Genomic DNA, 6,596 nt, shown 5'->3' with positions numbered 1-6,596 from the left:
ATGACACACACGCAGTATGTACAACTAGACTGAGTACAATTTTCCAAACCATATGTGAAAATAATGCAGGAAATTAATAACTCTGGCAATCACATCAGCTGTAGATAACCAACACATAAACCCATGTGCTCCCAGAATTTGGCACAGTGTATCTACCTTTTAGGGAGTCACAACTAAAGCTGCAGAAGTACATCAAGATTCACTTAATCAGCTCAGGGATACTTTTTTCACTCCAAAATAAATAAATAAATAAAACTGAAAAATCTTTAGGGCAGTAAGACACGTTTCAGAAACATCTTTATTTCCTCTTTAAATTGGCCATTATCTGGCTATGTGCTTTTTAACTTATTTCAGTATTTTTACCACGTGTAGTTAGATTTGAATAAAAAAGAACTGTTATTCCCCAGGGTATAATATACATGAAAGAAAATGACTGTCCTGTATTCACACAAAGATAATTACGAAAGGGACAATCTGGGATCTACTTTATTTTCTGCAATTGTCATAAAAGGCAAATGTTTATTTTCACTTAGAAAGTGGGGTACATTATAAGACGGGATTAAGATGGCGGAACAGAAGGACTGGAGCTCCCCTTCTCTCATAAAACAACAAAACTACAACCAAATGCTGAACAACCTTCAACCAAATGGACTGGAAACTTTCAAAAAAATATCCTACTGCAGAAGACAAAGACGGGGCCATATCAAGAGGAAGGAGGGGTGATTACATGATATAAGCAACCCCATACCTCCTGGGTGGGAAGCCCACAGACTAGAAAGTAACTATCACAGAGACTCAGCTACGGGAGTGAGAGTTCTGAGCCCCTCATCAACCCCCCACGCCTGGGGATCTGGCACTGGGAGAAAAAGCCCCCAGAGCATCTGGCATTAAAGGCCAGCGGGGCTTGTGCGCAGGAGCTCCACGGGACTGAAAACGGAGACCCCATTCTTGAAAGGTGCACATAGACTTTCACGTGCACTGGGTCCCAGGGCAAAGCAAAGGCTCCATAGGAATCTGAGTCAGACCCGACTGCAGTTATTGGAGGATCTCCTGGGAAAACGGGGTGACTGTGGCTTGCTGTGGGGGAAGGACACTGGAGGCAAAGCTCTTGGGAAAATTCATCAGTGTGCATTTCTCTGGAGGTGGCCATTTGGGGAAAATCTTACCCCACCCATCAGCACTGAGAAGCCCAGGCCAAACAATAGTCCAGGTGGGATCACAGCTCCATCCATCAGTAAACAGGCTGCCTAAAGACTCCCCAGGCACACAGCCACCTCTAATCTCTCTGAGATACAAAGCCCCACCCACCAGTCCCTCCCATCAGGAAGCCTACAGCAAGCCCCCATGCCAACTTCAGCCACAAAGGGGGCAGACACCAGAAGTAAGAGGGGCTACACCTCTATTGTCTGCAAAAAGGACACCACACCCAAAACCTATAAAAATGAAAAGATAGAGAACTATAATTCAGATAAGGGAGAAAGAAAAAATCCCAGAAAAACAACTAAGTGATCAGGAGATTATCAGCCTCCAGGCAAAGGACTTTAGACTGTTGATGCTAAAGATGATGCAAGACATTGGAAATAAACTGGAGGCAAAGACTGACAATTTAGAGCAAACATTGAGCAAAGAAATACAAGATTTAAAACTTAAGCAAGCAGAGATGCAAAATACAGTAAATGAAATAAAAAATTCATTCGAAGCAACCAACAGCAGAACACAGGAGGCAGAAGAAAGAATAAGCGAGGTGGAGGACAAACTAGTGGAAACTACTGATGTGGAACACGGAAGAGAAAAAAGATTGAAAAGAAATGAAGACAGTCTAAGAGGCCTCTGGGACAACATTAAATGCATCAACATCCATATTATAGGAGTGCCAGAAGGAGGAGAGAGAGACAAAGGGATGGAAAAAATATTCAAAGAGATAATAGCCAAAAACTTAAAACAATCTTGTATATATATATATAGATTCCTATATCAAAACTTAAGGGTAACTGAAAACCAAAAATCTACAATTGATACACAATTAAGAAAAATCAATTCAAATACAACACTAATGATAGTCATCAAAGCACAAGAGGAGAGAACAAGAGAAGAAGGGAAGAAAAAAAGAGCAACAAAAACAAATCCAAAACAGTTAATAAAATGGCAATTACAACATACATATCAATAATTACCTTAAATGTTAATGGACTAAATGCCCCAACCAAAAGACACAGACTGGCTGAACGGATACAAAAACAAGACCCATATATATGCTGTCTTCAAGAGACCCACTTCATTTCTGGGGACACATACAAATTGAAAGTGAGAGGATGGAAGAAAATATTCCATGCAAACGAGAATCAGAAAAAAGCTGGAGTAGCAATACTCACATCAGACAAAATAGACCTTAAAATGAAGACTATTTGGAGTTCCCATCATGGTGGAGTAGAAACGAATCCGACTAGGAACCATGAGGTTGCGGGTTCGATCCCTGGCCCCACTCAGCCGGTTAAGGATCCAGCACTGCCGTGAGCTGTGGTGTAGGTCGCAGAGGCGGTTCGGATCTGGCGTTGCTGTGACTGTGGTGTAGGCCGGCAGCTACGGCTCCTATTAAACCCCCAGCCTGGGAATCTCCATATGCCGCAGGTGCGGCCCTAAAAAGAAAAAAAGGGAAAAAGAAAATGAAGACTATTTTAAAAGACAAAGAAGGACACTACACAATGATCAAAGGATCAATCCAAGAAGAAGATACAACAATTTTAAATATCTATGTACCCAACACAGGATCACCACAATATATAAGGCAACTGCTAACAACCGTAAAAGGAGAAATCAACAATAACACAGCAATAGTGGGGAACTTCAACACCCCACTTTCAGCAATGAACAGATCATCCAGACAGAAAATCAATAAGGAATCACAGGCCCTGAATGAAATGGGGTACATTATAAAAATCAGATTGAAACATGCAGACAGCGGTCACTGTTTATATGCAGCTTTTAAACCCTGGATTATATTCTTTTTTATTTTTAAATATTTATTTATTTGACCACCCCTGTGGCATGAAGAAGTTCCTGGGCCAGGGGTCGAACCCACACCAAAGCAGTGACCCAAGCCACACCAGTGACAACATTGGACCCTTAGCCCACTGAGCCACACGGGAACTCCAAGAATGTTAACGTCATGTTTTATTTCCCACTCATTTAGTAGCGTCCATGACTAGGTTTGGGGTGCAAAGGAATTTCTGGAAATTTACTTCAAAAAAAATTGATGCACCATGCCTTCTTAATATACACTCTCATGAGTCAAGAATGGACTCCAGTTTTCAATTTTTCTACTTTTTAAGTCCTTGGCAGTTTGCTCCGCACAGATGACACTGGATCCTACTTTATACACTATTTTATGATGATTCAGGCAGATTCGGGTTATTGATATCTTTAGGAGGGTTGCATCCTTTGGTTATTACAGAGCATAGACAATGCTGCATGAATAATTTCTAGCCTAAATGGATGGTAACTGCATACTTCCACTTGCCGAGGCCAAGCTTTCAGAACCATTCTTGATTCCTCTCACATTCTGCATTCAGATCCACCAGAGACAGCTTCTGACTCAACCTAACAGAATAAATCCAGAAGCTCCCCCAGGCGCATGGCTGCACTTGCCATCCTGGAATGAGGCACAAGACCCATGGGCTCTCAGCTCTGGTCCTCCTGCCTCTGCCCTGATTCTCTTTCCACACAGTAGGCACAGTGTCCCATTTAGAGCATGTGTCAGATCGCAGCACTCTCCTGTCCGAGCCCCGCCACGGCCCCTTCTTGCTCAGAGTTGAGAGCCAAGGTCCCAACAACGGTCAGCCAGGCCCACACGCCTTGCCCCCAACTCCACACGCTGCGCCAGCCACGCTGCCCCCTCCATCCTGCCTCCAGGCCTCTGCTCTACTGTCCAGTCACTCGGCTGGTTCCTTCACCTCCTTCAAATTTCAGCCTAAATCTCACCTTCTCAGTGAGGCCTGATTTTTTTTTTTTTTTTCCTTTTTACGGCCACACCTGCAGCATATGGAGGTTCCCAGTCTAGGGGTCAAAATGGAGCTGCAGCTGCTGGCCTACACCACAGCCACATCAACACCTGATCTGAGCCATGTCTGCAACCTACACTGCAGCTCTGGCCGATGCCAGATCCTTAACCCACCAAGCGAGGCCAGGGATCGAATCCACATCCTCACAGACACTGTGTCGGGTTCTTAACCCGCTGAGCCAAAACCGGAATTCCGAGTTAGGCCTGTTCTGAACATGGTCACTTAGGATGGCAAACTGCCCCGTCCACAAACCCGCTCTGCCAAACAGTGTCAATGCCCCCAGCCCACCTTCCTCCTCCTCTCTCCAGAGCCCTCAGCACCTGCAGCAAACTAGAGAATGTGCCTATTTATTACAGTTGTTGTCTGTATTGTCTCCAAACTGGAATGCACCTTCCTTGAAGACAGGGGTCTTTGTTCTGTTCCCCGTGCATACCCAAACCCGAGCACCGTACCCAGCCCACAGCTGGCACTTGGTAAAGACGTACCAGAGGCATCAATCTACCTAATGGAACAGCATCACATGGCCTTGCTGGTGAAGCCTGTGGAGCTGCTACGGCCCAGTCACGTCTTACCTGGGAAAAGACCAGGGGCCAGCCTCCTCCGAGCTGAGTCTGTTGTCTTATAGATGCATTCACGGACTGCTGGTTAGGCTTCTGTTTCCCTTTTTTCCTTTTAGCACCTGTAATTATCCTGAAAGACAATTTCAGTGTGTTAGTAAATTGAAACCGTTTTCTAATATGGGTGATTTATTCTGATGTATGTGCTTTTCCAGGCTTGCAGCTGGGCTGGCCTCTTGCGTAGGCCACACATGTAGTGTTAGGTAGTTAGAAGTGTCCAGGGAAGCCAACGTGCCCCCAAATATCTTCCTACTGGTGCGGCAGTCCACCAGGAGGTTGACTGGGGGTGGGGGGAAGTTAACGAAGTCTGTGATGACTTCAACCTGGGGGAGGAAAGTCTTGATTGTTCACTGTTAGCTAAATCCGAAAGGGTGAGAAACAGTCTGGAAATACATTAGAGAATGAATTAAAGTTGGGAGCATGAAAATGCATATCATGGCAGTGGCTTGTGGACAGCATGTCTGCCAATCACAGTGCTGTTTTCCTTTCATGCCCTTCAGAACAGGACGTCAGCGGCTGGTCAGGTCAGGACTAGGAAGTGTGTATATGTCACAGAGGACAGGTCAGAAGGCAGCACAGTGGCACCTGGGCCACTCTCTCTGGGCTCCCTGAGGGCTGCCTCTCAGGTGAGGCTCAGTTTAGAGAACCAACAATTTATTTATATATTTATAAATATATATTATATACATATTTTTTAAAATAATTTACAATGTTCTTATTTCTGCCATACAGCAAAATGACCCAGTCATACGCATATATACACATTTACATTCCTTTTTCTTATATTATCTTCCATCATGACCAATCCCAAGAAACTGGCAATAGTTCCCTGTGCTGTGCAGCAGGACCTCATTGCCCATGCATTCAAAATGTAATAGTTGGCACCTACTAATCCCAAACTCCTAGTCTATCGCACTCCCTCCCCCTCCCCCCCGCCTCTTGACAACCACGAGTCTGCAGAGAACCAAACATTTAGAACAGCAGTCATCTTCCAAACAGCAAAAACCTCTGCCTACATTAAAAAAAAAAAAAAAAAAAAAAAAAAATCACCTGGTGACAAAGACAAGCACAGCAGTTTTTGTTGGAAGGATTCTCCCGGATCTTCCTGATCCATCTACTGGGAAGTTATGGGAATGAATCACTTCATTGACCTGGGATTGACCTGGGATCGACTGCCCCTTCAGCCTTGCCCAGGGCACTCAGGCTGGCAGCGTTCCTACCAGACACACATCCGACTCCTACACAAAGGAGGAAGGGAACACCTCGGGCCTCGGAGGCCGTGGGTGAGGAAAACGAATCCTGGAGCGTCCTCCTTTTCTCTCTAGAAAGAGCAGGGGCTGGAAGGGCGCTCAGTGAAAGTGGGGACACCGGTTTGGACGGTGGCACATCTGTGGTTTCTGAAGCGCAGGCTTGTCCACAAACGTAACTTCTCTAAGGGAACGTCCTTCCGCTGCTTCTCCCGGTTTGAGGCTGGGGGTTCTGGCAGGGACCTCCACCCGCCTTCATTAGGCCGCTTTCACCGGGGCGCTCAGGCAAGGCCTCCGCTCCGAAGTCGCTGAAGCCTTGGGTCCATCGAAGGCCTGCCTGGCTCACTTCGCCGAGGGCGGAAGTCCCGGACTTACTTCCCAGCGTGTGCCAAGCCCAAGCTGCGCGCCCCAGAAGCTTCCAGCGCCAGCCCCTCCAGGATCTGGGGGCGGGGCCGCAGCAGGAAAGGGAGGAGCCTGGAAGGCCCGGGGAGGGGCGGAGCCTGGACTGAGAAGGGCGTGTCCTGGGTAGGGCCTTACCTTGGAGGGGCGGGGCCTCGATTTGAGCCGAACCCAGGGGAAGGCAGAGCCTGGGGTGGGGTAGGCAGGGCTAAGCCAGTCCGGGGAGGAGACTTACTCTGGGGGGCGGTGCTGGGTGGGCGTGGCCTGGGAAGGGG

The 6,596-nt window shown here is 46.7% G+C and overlaps 1 long non-coding RNA gene across 1 annotated transcript; it reads right to left on the bottom strand.

The window, feature by feature from the left end:
- Positions 1-265: 265 nt before the first annotated feature.
- Positions 266-6,384, bottom strand: LOC146399567 (uncharacterized). The gene is made up of 3 exons (XR_014818085.1): positions 5,726-6,384; positions 4,631-4,748; positions 266-2,636 (listed from the first exon to the last, which is right to left on the bottom strand). It is a non-coding gene; the product is annotated as an uncharacterized LOC146399567 (long non-coding RNA).
- Positions 6,385-6,596: the final 212 nt, after the last annotated feature.

Source organism: Sus scrofa, chromosome 10, assembly GCF_054392235.1.
Source record: "Sus scrofa isolate SSC_HxYL_T2T_F1_AM1 chromosome 10, Sscrofa_HxYL_maternal_Yorkshire_Landrace_v2.0, whole genome shotgun sequence".
NCBI lineage: Eukaryota > Metazoa > Chordata > Mammalia > Artiodactyla > Suidae > Sus > Sus scrofa.
Note: the sequence above shows the minus strand (reverse complement) of the source record. Positions and strands in the feature narration are given on the sequence as shown.